We start from the raw sequence: 13,802 nt of genomic DNA, 5'->3' as shown, positions 1-13,802 counted from the left end.
ACCATGTAGGATATGGAGTCACACTGCACACATTTGGATTTTGGCATTGCCACTTTCTGGCTTGAGGGGAAGTCACTTGAGTAAAGGGGGTATATTCATAGTACCATAAAGGTTCATGAAGGCTAAGGGAGATAATCCATGTAAACCTCTTAGCATAGTGGCTAGCTTTAAATGCATAATGAAGGCTCAGTATTGTTATTGTTGTTATTGTGGTGATAATGATACTATGGTTTCTGTAGAATGGAAACCACCCTTTAGATCAGAAGTGATAACCGAAGCCCTCAAGGCCAAACCCGTGCTGTGTTTTTTTGAAATGTGTTTGGTTACCTCATGCAGTATTGTTGTCGTTTTGTTGAGCCAACATTTAAAAGTTGGAAATTTTACATAAAAATCTTGATTTTCTATTTTTTCTTTTTTCTGATTAAGTGAGAAGATGGGTTACCTCTTATTTCCCTGATGGCAGTGTCAGCTTGAGTTCCGGAGCCCAGGCCCTGTGACCTCACTAGTGTGATACACTCTCTGGCTCTCACACACCCTAAAACTGTGTGCATATCCTGCCTGCTTCCTTCACGTCCCTGTCTCCTGTAGGCATTGAGTTCTGTTTCGGCTGCCATTGGCTTGCTCTCAACCTTGGTCCTTTTTGGGTCATGAACCCACATTTGGGAGACTGTCCACTTAGATGCATGATGGACTCAACTCCAGGGCCCTAATGGGGCCTGGGAATATAGACTTTTTAAAAGTTTCTGTGGTGATTCTAATGTGTACCCAAGATTGAAAATAGGGAGTTCCATAATCTCTTAGGTTATGATAATCTCAGGATCCTCAGCTCCATGATTTGAAGCCATAATTCATGTGTCCTTAACAAATGTAAAAGAAGTGAAGTTATAATGAAGAAAAGGAAAAGAGATTCTAACCTGTTTCTTTTATTGTACAAGGTAGTGGGAATATCTATCAGTTTTGTTTACTCTTAAGGGAAATAGAAAATTTAAGAAATACTTTGTTAAGTTGGGTCTGAGAATGATCTATTTTGGTATCATATATAGATCAAATTAATCTTGATAATGGCCAAATCACCATTTGTCTTATGCACGTGGATTTAGGAAGATGCTTGCTTTCTCTGAGCCTAATGATTTAATTCCATGTTTTCCAGACCCAAACATGCATGGTAGTGTGAATGGTTGGGGTAGGCTGTGGAAACAAGGGTAAAACTGGCAGAATTCATGCATTTTGGTATGCCAGTGGCATTTTGATAACCCAGATTATTTTGGAACTTACTTGTGAGGCTGACTTTATTTTTGTACTCTGAAAGTGTAAGAACTTCTTGCAAGGACTTGGATATTTTAAGGAGGTTACACTGTTTTTGTTTTTCCGGGTAAGGAATCTGTTCTGTTTGCAGATTTCTGTGTGCTCATTCCATGCCCAGAGAATCTGTTGCAGATGTGGTGACTTCATTTTGAGTTCAGTTTAGGCCCCAAATTGAGCTGAAATAAATGATGACGCAAGTTACATAAACTGCATCTCCAGGCATACTAGTTTTTTCCCTTTCAAAATATCCTTAGGCCTCAGTTCACATTATAAACTAATGACCTGAAAAAATTCCTCCTACAGCACAAGAGTTGTGAGTGCAAAAATATGTCTCAAATCACTAAGTGTCCTTTCTTCCTCTGAAACATTTAAATACCTCTGATAAACCACATAGGACTTAGGGTCAGGCCTAAGAGTTGAATGATAGCCAACAGAATTGACCACAGTCAATGTAGTTAGTTCTGTTTGAAGGAAGAGATGAAAGCTTTTTCTTCAGAGTTTTCTCCTCCTTTCCAGCCCTTCATTTGTCTTAGTGTATTTGGTTGTCTTGCTAATATGAAGTGGAATCTTGTCTGTGTTAGAGTAGTTATCACCATGTATAAAATGAAGTGAAGTCGCCCAGTTGTGTCCGACTTTTTGCAACCCCATGGACTATAGCCTACCAGGCTCCTCAGTCCATAGGATTTTCCAGGCAAGGATACTAGAATGGGTTGCCATTTTCTTCTCCAGGGGATCTTCCTGACCCAGGGGTTGAACCCAGGTCTCCTGCATTGTAGGCAGACGCTTTAACTTCTGAGCCTCCAGGGAAGCCTCACCGTGTATAGTTACGTACGTTTCTTTAGTTAGTTTCTCAAGTATGCTTTCAATGATTGACTCTTCTATTTATTTTTATAATAGTTATATGCCAGAATGCTTATGAGATTTGTTTTCTTTCCAAGAGTGTTAAAAGGGTCAGTAATCCTATTAAAAATATTTCCCTGGAAAAAATTAAACTAGAGCCTTTTTGAAGAAATTCACATTACTGCTTCAGGTGCTTGGAAAACAGTTGGAAACTGTTAATATTGTAGCATAATTCTCACTCCGGTACATTTATGTTGACTATGTTTTGCAGTTTTTGTTTTTTAAAGCAGCTCTGGTTTTTATAATCATGGTGCATATTTGATGATAAACCCTGTGTTTTACCAAAATCTTTAAAGAGACATGTTGCTTATTAATTTTAAGCAGACATTTATAATTGAATTCTTCAGCTCAAGAAAGTTAAGACCGAGTTTAAGATTTGTATTGGGAAATTAGCATGCAGATTTTGAGTTTGTTTATCAGTGAAGACATTATTATATTTTTGACATTATTATGGATAAGGTTGACTTTCAATCTTTGGTATTTTAGTTTCTTTGTGAATATAGTTCATTGATACCAGACTATGTGTCTAAAGGAAAAAAATGCTTCTTCCTCCTTATTTGTTATGTTTCTATCATTTTTTAGGTTACAAAAACACAGATGTAAATAGTTATATTTGATTTTATGTTAATACATTTATTGATTTATTCATTCAACAATCCTTTGAGTGTCTTATTGTCCAAATTTCCTGTTTTAGATGCTAAGGATTCAAAAACATTTAAGGTATGGTTTGTGTTCTCAAGCACTCATCGTTTCCCACACACAGACACACACACTCACACCATTATTGTTTTTGTTGTGTGTTCAGTTTTGTTCAGTTCAGTTGCTCAGTCGTGTCTGACTCTTTGCAACCCTATGAACCGCAGCACACCAGGCCTCCCTGTCCATCACCAACTCCTTGAGTTTACCCAAGCTCACATGCATTGAGTCGGTGTTGCCATCCAACCATCTCATCCTCTGTTGTCCCCTTCTCCTCCTGCCCTCAATCTTTCCCAGCATCAGGGTCTTTTCAAACGAGTCAGCTCTTTGCATCAGGTGGCCAAAGTACTGGAGTTGCAGCTTCAGCATCAGGCCTTGCAATGAACACCCAGGATTGATCTCCTTTAGGATGGACTGGTTGGATCTCCTGCAGTCCAAGGGACTCTCAAGAGTCTTCTCAAACACCACAGTTCAAAAGCATCAATTCTTTGGTGCTCAGCTTTATAGTCCAACTCTCACATCCATACATGACTACTGGAAAAACCATAGCCTTGACTAGATGGACCTTTGTTGACAAAGTAATGGCTCTGCTTTTTAATATGCTGTCTATGTTGGTCATAACTTTCCTTCCAAGGAGTGCTTCAGAGTGAATGATTAATTTCCATTAAGGTTGCCAGTTTTACCAATTTCAGCTTAAAGTGTTTTGGAAATTGAAATGAATCTACTGTAATTTTATGATTAACTCTTAAATAAGACTTTTCTTTTCATTCTCTCATTTGATTCTTCAAATAACTAGGATCCAGATTCCCAAGTGATTTTATCAGTTTCTATATTATGATATAATAACAGCTTTCTACTCACTGCCATATTTATATACTTAAACCTGTTAAGATCAAAGATTTTGTTTCTGATTTTGATGTGTAGTTTCCTTTCTTATTTTCTTTATGCCATTCTCATTTCCCTTCCAATACTTCATACTTGTTAATATTTGAATGAAATTCCCCCTTAGGTAGAACATTATGTGTCTGAATGTTCTGGACAAATGGCCATGCCTGTGACTTTATAATCAGGTGGTGGTCTAGTCTTTGATTATCTCAAACTTTTAGTCTCAAAATCTCTAAATATGTTTCAGTTTTTCTTAGGTTCTAATATTCTTAATAAAATCATGAGAGGGTTTGACCTTCCCTTATTAAGCAGCTATCATTTATTAAGTACTAGGTATTATGCTTAGCACTTTATCTGGATCATCTCAAGCTTTGTAATAACCTAGTAAATTTTTTTTTTTACATTGTAATTTAAAATATTTATATTATTCTCCATTTACAGATGAGAAAACCAAGGCTTAAGTTTAAGTAATTTGCTGTTATGGACTAAACTGTGTCCCTTCAACATTTATCTGTTGCAGCCCTAACTGGCAAGGTGACTGGGCCTTTTAAGAAGTAATGAAGACTAAACGAGGCCATAGGTGGGGTCCTAGTTCAGTATGACTGGTGTCCTCCTGAAAAGAGAGATGTGCCAGGGATGCATGTACACAGAGGAAAGACCACGGGCGGTCACAGTAAGAAGGCAGCCTTTTGTAAGCTAAGGTGAGGGACCTCAGGAGAAAAGCAAACCTGCGCACACCTTGATCTTGCACTTCTAGATTCTAGAAGTGTGGGAAAATAAATTTGTGTTGTTTCACGCCACCTAGTCTGTGATGTTTTGTTATGACAGCCCTAACAGAATTGCCTAAGGTCCTGTAACTATTTAGTGATGGCATTGGAGTATGAGCCTAGTCATCGTAGCTCTAAAGCCCATACCCTGAGCCATTTTGTTTTCTGCCTTCCACGTAGCAAGTAGGCAATTCTCGAGATCTGGGGAGTCCCTGGCATGTGGGTAATGTGAGCCATAGGAATGGATGTGCTTCCTCAAAATACAATTACTCTGTCTTCTCCAGAGTATAAGTTCCATGAGGTCTAGTTGCTTGAGGGTTTTGTTCATTATTATTATTTTTGTGTCTAAAGCAGTGCCTGGTAATATAGAATACATTGAGGCTTACTGAGTATTTGTTGAATAAGTGAAACAAAAAGAAAATAAGAGAACACAGGATGGCAGAAAGATGGACAGGAGGTCCTCAGACCAGACCCTAAAGGACATCCACATGTAATGGCTAGGAGCAGAAAGAAGAGCCTGCAAAAGATGCCCTGATGTTATAATGCCCTGAGTTTGGAGTTGATATACTAGCTAATTGGGAGCCATAGTGGAATTTGAGCACATGTGTGCGTGTGTGCGCGCACGCGCGCACACACACACACACAGAGTAAGTGATTTTGAAAAACAGAGGCAAAGAAGGAGAGAGGCAACTAGAGTCAGGGAGACTAGCTTAGCCAGGAGGTTGCGCAAAAACACATACACAGTGGTACAGACTCCATTAGGGCCGTGGAGGAGGAAATGGAAAGGAAATGGGCCAGTGAGACTCTGCAAGTGAGGAAGTGCAGCCCTGGGTAACAGGTGACTGACAGAGTATTAGGGAGAAGAAACAGCCAAAGATGAGTCGCAAGTGCCCTGCCTGGAGATCTCAAGGCCCACCAAGGCCAACTTGTTCACAGTTCTCATTTCAGGAGCCTTTTATTATTTTTTTTCCTTACTGAGTGTATGTTCTGTCAAAGAGCTTAGAATCTTGGGCTGGGAATTGGTTTACACTCCTGGACTGATAAACTTCGAGTTGTCACTTCAGCTAAAGGGATATGTATCACCACTCACACTTGACAACTTCTAAAAAAGGTAATTAAAAATGAAACTGGTGACAGCACATAAAACAACACTTTTCCAAAGTTGACATATCATTTTGGTCCCCAAAGTGATCTTGAATTTGATCGTTAGCAGTGCATCTTTAAACTTCCACAGGGAGACGAAGCCTCTTTTCCCCATCTGAAGAATGAATTTAAAATCTGCCACCGACAAATACCACAGAGAAAAATAGAGAAAGCAGCTGGCCCTCTTACCAGTTTCAGAGCAGGAAAGGAATTTCAGTAGAGCATAAAAACAGCTTTCTCCCATAAAAGAAAACATGACAACAAAACGTAATCCTTGCTGCATAGCCTTTTGCAGTTGTTTTCTGTCGAGTATTAGAGACCAGCGGGCTTAGCATTGTTTTGACACCCTCACCACTGGCAGATTGCCCACCAGCGGAAGTTGGAAACGAACTGACCAACTTTATGCTTCCAGGTGGCACTTAAGCCACTTTTTCTGTGCTGTTGTTATCAGTCATTTAATTCCCTACTGAATATTGAGTGGTGTTTTTAGTTCACAGGCCATTTGCAGTGTCTTTTGTTTCCTTTTTTACATTAGCCACATTAAAAAAAAAAAAAGCAACTTGGGAAGCACTTTTACAAATGTGAATTTAACAGTAAAGTGCACTGTTGAAAATAGTACAGCAAGTAGTAATAAACTTGCTTTAAATTAGGATATAGACCACTGGGATCTTAACTTCAAGAGAAATTTGTAGAAGGCATCAAATGAGGATTTGCTAATAAAAGGAAGTAGGCAATTAAAAAAAATCCACCTAATTAATCTGACATCTAAACGGAGAGAATAAGGATTGATTGATTTTTTTTTGAGGTGGGTGGTATTGGCAACCCACTCCAGTATTCTTGCCTGGAGAATCCCAAGGACGAAGGAGCCTGGTAGGCGACAGTCCACGTGGTCACAAAGAGTCAGACCCGACTGAGCGACTTCACTTCACTTATTGGTCTGTCTAATCAAGGCTATGGTTTTTCCATTGGTCATGTATGGATGTGAGAGTTGGACTATAAAGAAAGCTGAGTGCCAAAGAATTGATGCTTTTGAACTGTGATGTTGGAGAAGACTCTTGAAAGTCCTTGGACTGCAAGGAGATCCAACCAGTCCATCCTAAAGGCGATCAGTCCTGGGTGTTCATTGGAAGGACTGATGTTGAAGCTGCAACTCCAATACTTTGGCCACTTGATGCGAAGATCTGACTCATTAGAAAAGACCCTGATGCTGGGAGGGATTGGGGGCAGGAAGAGAAGGGGACGACAGAGGATGAGATGGTTGGATGCCATCACCTACTGGATGGACATGGGTTTGGGTGGACTCCGGGAGTTGGTGATGGACAGGGAGGCCTGGCGTGCTGCGGTTCATGGGGTTGCAAAGAGTCAGGCATAACTGAGCGACTGAACTGAACTGAACTGATTGCTGAAGAGACTAAAAGGAGAAGAAAAAAACTCATGATTTTGTATCTGTCATACAGTTAGTGGCTGCCTGTGTGTGACATGTTTATCACAGCATAGTGCCAAATATCACATTAACACCAAAGGAGAAAAGAAGCATTGGATGAAGTGAGCTACTTTATAGCAGAGTCCAGTGGAAGAAATGGCATCAGCTGTTTAACCTGTTCTTTCTCTTTGGGGGAACATCTGCAAATGGTCATTAAGCAATTTTCATTTGTTTCTCTCTTTCTTTTGTCATCACTAAATCACCACACTTAGGGAAAAATTGACAAATTATGAAACACAGAAAACTGCTGGTTCAGTTGCAGAAGGAAATCTGCCCCCCACCAAACTGTGATGGATTTTGAGCTGATCAAGCCATTTTGCTTTGGATATATTAGCATAAATCTTCAGCTGCGGTTGTTACAATTCATATTCATTCTGCACAGGAATATTTGGTCCGTAGACAGTCATTTGTTTTCTGTGTCTGCTGTAGTTTAGGTGTAATTGGATATGGAAAGAAAATGTATTTAAGTATTTACAACATTTTGAATTACAATCATTTAATTATTTTTGGAAGTGTTTTTGACAGGTATTTTCTTACAGTAAATATCTTTTCTAGGGTGTTTTCTCAGTAAAACACAAAAGATATTATGTGAAGTTTTAAATCTGGTTTATGTCCTAATAAATGAGTCATTTTCTTTCTCTTTATAACTTCTCAACACACACACGCATGTATATTATTTAGCATATTTTATATGTATGCATTAGAGGGGTGTACTTTCTTGGGCAAATGGAATTTTGAACTTTTTCAAAACAGAAGCAAAGAATTTCTGGTAGCCAAAGAATTTTTTTTTTGCTGCACGGGGTCTGTGCAGCTGCTCGTGGGTTTTCTCTAGTTGTGACATTGGGGTGCGTGGGCTTTTCATTATGGGGCTTCTCTTGTCACGTATCATTGACTTAGATGTGTGGGCTCAGAAGTTGTGGCACATGGGCTTAGTCACTTTGCGGTTGTGGAATATTCCCAGACCAGGGATCGAACCCATGTCCCCTGCATTGGCAGGCAGATTCTTAACCACTGGACCACAGGGAATCCCCAAAGAAACTTTTAAGATGGTTACTATCATCCTTTAAGTAGCCAGTTTAAACAATATTAAGTGCGTGAACATTTGTTTAGAATGCTGAGCAAGACTTGGCAACCCCCTGCAGTATTCTTCCCAGGTAAATCCCATGGACAGAGCAGCTTGGCGGGCTACAGTCCATAGGGTCGCAAAGAGTCAGACACGCTGAAGCAACTTAGCACACGTGCACGCATTTTTAAAAAATCATTGTTGTCAATGTATTGTTATACTTGATGGAAAAGACTGAATTACTGCACTTGAAACCGGTGGTCGCAAGACTGTCCTTTCATTCAGTGAGTGGGTACATAGTCACATCTGGATGGTTTTAGCAAAATGTTCTTTGAGGCATAGAACAATAATATTTTCTTTGAAATGCTCCACTAAACCCAAAGGGATACAAACAGGAAACCGTATTTTAACCAAACTCTCATCTTTCTTATATGAAAATCAAACTGCAGTCAGTCTAGTATGACATTTTTGGTCTTTTTTTCCCTTCCTGTTCGGGTGTGTCCCAGATAAGGTGGATGGTAGTGACACTCGTTAGCTCACTCTTTTTGCAGCCCCTTGCTCCCTGAGCACCCTGAGGAACCACTGGACCATTCTCACGTGCTTTCTGGACTTAGCTTCCTTTGTTCTAGTTTTTATGGTGTGCAGACCACTGGTTAGAAAAAAAGGATTGTGAACCAAGTACCATTTTTTTCGCCACCTTCTCCAAATTATGCTTTGTGTGATTTGTAGCCACTCATCTAATTTCTGGGTACTGATTCTAGTTCCTAATTGTGGTTTCAATCCAGTTTTTCTTGCTAATGTTGAGGCCATTCCTGTATTGACTGTGTTCCTGCTATAATTCAGGCATTGAGTTAGGATCTGGGAGTACAAGATAAATGAGACAGAAATATGTCATTCTTACTAATTTCTGTGTACTGGGTATTCCAAATGCTCTAGATATATGAGAAAACAATAGCAATCTGTGTATTTGTAGACATTATAGTTATAGATTGATTGGGGAGCCAGTACTTGCTACTGTTTACATACTGCTGATTAAACAGTATCCAGAATATTGCCTTTGGTGTGGGAGTCTCAATTTTCGGTTGAATAAACACTTAATATGAGTTAAGAAAAGAGTAGTAAGAATGTTTAGAAACAGTGCATTTTTCAGACTTTTTCTTTTTTTTGCTTCAAGAGTGTGTTTTTTGTTTTTTGTTTTTTTTTTTACATTCAAGGATGTCTTGGAGTACTCTGAAAAAAAATGAGAGTGTGAAAGACATGTATAATTTATCTCTGTGTTTGCATTGCTCTCACACACCAATGTATGAGTCCTATGTTATTACAAATTTGTACAGAAGAGGTTATTCTACCTCATAAAGTTTGAAAACTTGTAGGAAGCCTTTATTTATGAAGGAGAGAGAAAAAAAATTGCTCCGGCTTTCTCCAACCTGTGTGAGGAAAAGAGACTGTCTTAAGTAGATGCATCTTTGTGTAGACAGGCAGAAGGGCATGACCTCAGAGTTAAGGGAAGTTTCTTAGGCTGGCAGGATTTCGTTTTATGGGGGACTTAGTATACTTCCTTGTATTTCTTATTTTGTCACCGGTAGGATGAGTGTAATGGAAAGGATGGTATTCTAGTATAGGATTCAGAAGACCTGGTCCTGACATTCATTAATTCTTTGATATTGTAGACCTGCCACTTACTCTCTCTGAATCCGTAAATCAGGGGTAATCCTGTTTGCTTGGTATCTCATATGGTTGTGGAGATAATCAGATGAAATATACATGAAGGAACTTGGTAAATTTTAAAGATTTATTCTCAAGTATTATGACTATGCAGACTATAATTTAAAAGAGGATCATCAAGATTAAATATTAAAGAAATCTTGACTTTATAAAAGATGTAAAATACTACCTGTAGTATTTTATATTTTTATAAGATGTTATATATTTCAGTATAGTTTTCTACACTTCTTCACTGAAGTAGTTAAAACCAACTATGTGTAGCATGTATTGTATAGTGTCTATAGTGTATATTATGGAGTGTAACACTGTACAATGCAGAATAATCCTGCACTGGCCTCTGGTGGATGGACTAAATAATATGTCTACATAGATCCTTCAGGCAAAGGTATTTATGTGCTTTGACAAAGACGAGGCATCAGAAACCTCTAATTATAAATTTTTTAGATACTGCTCCATGGAATCATTACTTGGGACTCTCACCTGAGGTATATGTAAAGATCACCTGGGAGAGGCTTATTAAAATGCAGGTTCCTGAGGACCAATCCCCCAACTCTAATTACCAGTTCTAATGTGCAGCCCAGGAACCGTGACTTTCAGACCAGCTTTGATAGACACCCTAAATGAGATTAAGGAAGGGTGTGGGAAGATGGATGAATTCCTCAAAATTCTGTGCTTTTGTGTATATAGTATTTCTGTAGGCATAGTTGCGTAGCTTTCATGAAATTGTCAAAGGGTAAGGACTTTACCCAGAGGGTAAGGACAATTATTTTACTTGAAATATAACTTTTAATTTAATGCCACCATTTTATATTATTTGATAGATACTTTGACAGTGAAAAAGCTTGGCAGGTTGCAGGAATGATTAAAAAAAAATTTTTTTTTTAAATTAAAAAAAATTGAAATATAGTTGGTTTATAATGCGTTAATTTCTGCTGTGTAGCAAAGTGACTCAGTTATACACATATACGTGTTCTTTTCAATTATGGTTTATTTCAGGATGTTGGAATATAGCTCCCTGTGCTATACAATAAGACCTTGTTGTTTATCCGTTCTATATGTAATCCTTTGCATCTACTGACCCCAAACTCCCAGTCCCTCCCTCCCCCATCCCACTCTCCTTGGCAACCACAAGTCTGCTCTCTAGGTTTGTGAGTCTCTTTCTGTTTTATAGATGGGTTCATTTGTGCCGTATTTTAGATTCTACATACGAATGATATCATATGGTATTTGTCTTTCTCTTTCTGACTTGTTTCACTTTGTCTGATATTGTCTAGTTGCAAAAATATACGGAACAATTCACGAATTTGTATGACATCTTTGCCCTGGGGCCATGCTGATCTTCTCTTATTTAATAGCTGATCTTCTATTATTTCAATTTTAGTATATGTGCTACCAAAGCGAGCACTGTAGGAATGGTTTTACTTTGATCTTGCCCATCTGATACAGTGGTGAATATACAATCGCTTACAAACTTTTAGGGTGGTTTTTTGTTCAGCATAAATTCTGTCCCCAGTCTGAAGGATTATAGTGTATCTGTAGGCCAAAGTTACCCAATCACAGAGAAATCTCCTGTCTACTTCTCTTGTTACTAGAAGAGTGTTTGAGTATTTTATCATTAGCAAGTGCACAGGCAAAAGACTTGGGAGGCCACCGGGGCTATGAAGGCGTCTTGTTATGTGTACTTCTAGGAGATGCCCATCAATAATTTTGTACTTTTGGTAACTTTGCTCTATATTTCATACATGAAGCCACTTAGAAAGTTTTAAAAATTTGGTCAAGCATAAAATTTTATGATTGGGGTAACTATGATTTATAAGAGGGACCACCCATGAAGAACAGACTTGTGGACACAGTGTGGGAAGGAGAAGGTGGGATGAATTGAGAGAATATCACTTAAGCATATACATTACATATGTTAAATAGATAGTGGAAATTTCCGTATGCACAGGGAGCTCAAATCTAGTGTTCTGTGGCAACCTAGAGGGGTGGGATGGGATGGGAGGTGGGAGGGAGCTTTAAGAGGGAGGGGACGTGTGTATACCTATGGCTGATTCATGCTGATGTATGGCAGAAACCAACACACTATTGTAAAGTAATTATTCTGCAATTAAGAATAAGTAAATTTAAAAAAATTAAAGAGGGACCACAAAGTTAAATGCTAAAGGAAACTTTTGTCCAAAATATTAAAGCATGTAAATGTAAAATACCATATATGCATGTTTTTCTTCAGTATTTTGGGGAAAGTCTTCTCAAGAAGGAAGGAGATGCATATAGGTATCCTCCCTGAATTGAGTGTTTGAAAACAAAATGCTTTTCACCTCTGTAAATGAATGTTTAATTTTTTTTGTTCATGGTAGGAAATTAGAAAATACAGAGAGGCACGAAAACATATGCACATACACAGCAAAACAAAAAACATACTCTTTCTCCGGCAGTAAAAATTTTAGCTACTCTGTGGTCATTCAGAATTAAAGTTATATTTCTCCTTCTCCCTTACAATTAGGTATAGCCATTTGAGTAAGTATGTGCCTGTAAGAAGTGAGGGGAACTGATGTGTGTAACTTTGAAGTCACATCCTTAAGAAACATGCCCTGGACTCTTTTTGTTTCATTTCCCCTGGCTGGAACTAGGCAGTCATTGGAGCAATTCTGTAGACCCAGAGGTGGAAGGCCTATGCTGAGGATGGCAGGGCACCCCACCAGCCTGGATCCCTGCATCATCTCATGGAGCAGAGCCTGCCCACCTGCCCCGTGAGGAATAAAATGAGAGAAATAAAATTCGTGTTTCAGCTGCTCTGCTTTGGTGCTTCCTCCATTTAGTAGCTTAAGCCAAACCTTGGCGAGTAACAGAGGGAAGCAGACACCCATGCTTTCTTCTCTTCTCTTCATCCTCTTGCCTGGAGCAAGGATGCTTCTTCCTGGATCATGTGGAGAAGGGTAGTTCCTTAAAAACAGCAGAGCAGAAAGATAGAAGGAGCCTGGGTTCTAGGATGACTTTGTGGAGCAGAGCAACCATATTAGCCCTGAATTATCTATACCTGTACTATTGCATGAGTGAGAAGTAAACTTCCGTCTAGTTTAATCAGTTGTTACTTTGGGTATCTGTTTCATGTAGGCAAACCTAAATCCAATTAATAAAACCATAATCCTGTGTCTTAAGAGATAAACCAGGGGCATATTATATATCCTTCTTGAATTTTTCTTTTGGTGAATTTGTATATATGTACACAAGATTATTGGATTTCCCAGGTGGTGCAGTGGTAAAGAATCTGCATGCTAATGCAGGAGCTGCAGGAGACGTGGGTTGGATCCCTGGGTTGGCAGGATGCCCTGGAGGGAGGACATGGCAACCTCTCCAGGATTCTTGCCTGAAGAATCCTGTGGACAGAGGAGCCTGGTGGGCTACAGTCCATGGGGTCGCAAAGAGTTGGACAGGACTAAAGCGACTGAGCACAGACGGGAAGGTAAACTCTGAATGAAGATTGGAAGGAAGTGAGGGAGTTCAGCCAGCAGAGACTTGAGCGAAAAGCACTCGAGGCCAGTGGAACAGCAGTGCAGAGGCCTGGTGAGAGCAGTACCAGCCTGGCCGAGGAACAGTGCGGAGGCCAGAATGGCCAGTGGCATGATCGGGGGGAGAGGAGGAGAAGCTGATGTCAGAGACTGTGGAGGTGGGGGTGGACGAGGCATGGATAGCTTTGCAGGTCCTTGAATGACTTTGGTCATATTGTGTTATTTTTATTATTATTTTGGTAGCTACATTTTTGCACCCTTCTTATTTATGGTCTTTGAATAAATTTTTACACATGGAAATGCTGGTTCAAAGATATGCAAAAATG

General features: G+C 39.3%; 1 protein-coding gene and 1 pseudogene across 4 annotated transcripts in view; one reads left to right on the top strand and one right to left on the bottom strand.

Moving 5' to 3' along the window:
- Positions 1–13,802, top strand: part of IFTAP (intraflagellar transport associated protein) — a 63,481-nt gene that overhangs the window by 19,517 nt on the left and 30,162 nt on the right. The gene's annotated exons all lie outside the window — the stretch shown is intronic.
- Positions 11,248–11,372, bottom strand: LOC139037242 (U6 spliceosomal RNA; annotated as a pseudogene).

The sequence above is a fragment of the Odocoileus virginianus genome, chromosome 10 (assembly GCF_023699985.2).
Source record: "Odocoileus virginianus isolate 20LAN1187 ecotype Illinois chromosome 10, Ovbor_1.2, whole genome shotgun sequence".
Taxonomy (NCBI): Eukaryota; Metazoa; Chordata; class Mammalia; order Artiodactyla; family Cervidae; genus Odocoileus; species Odocoileus virginianus.
This window is presented reverse-complemented; position numbering and strand designations above follow the sequence as displayed.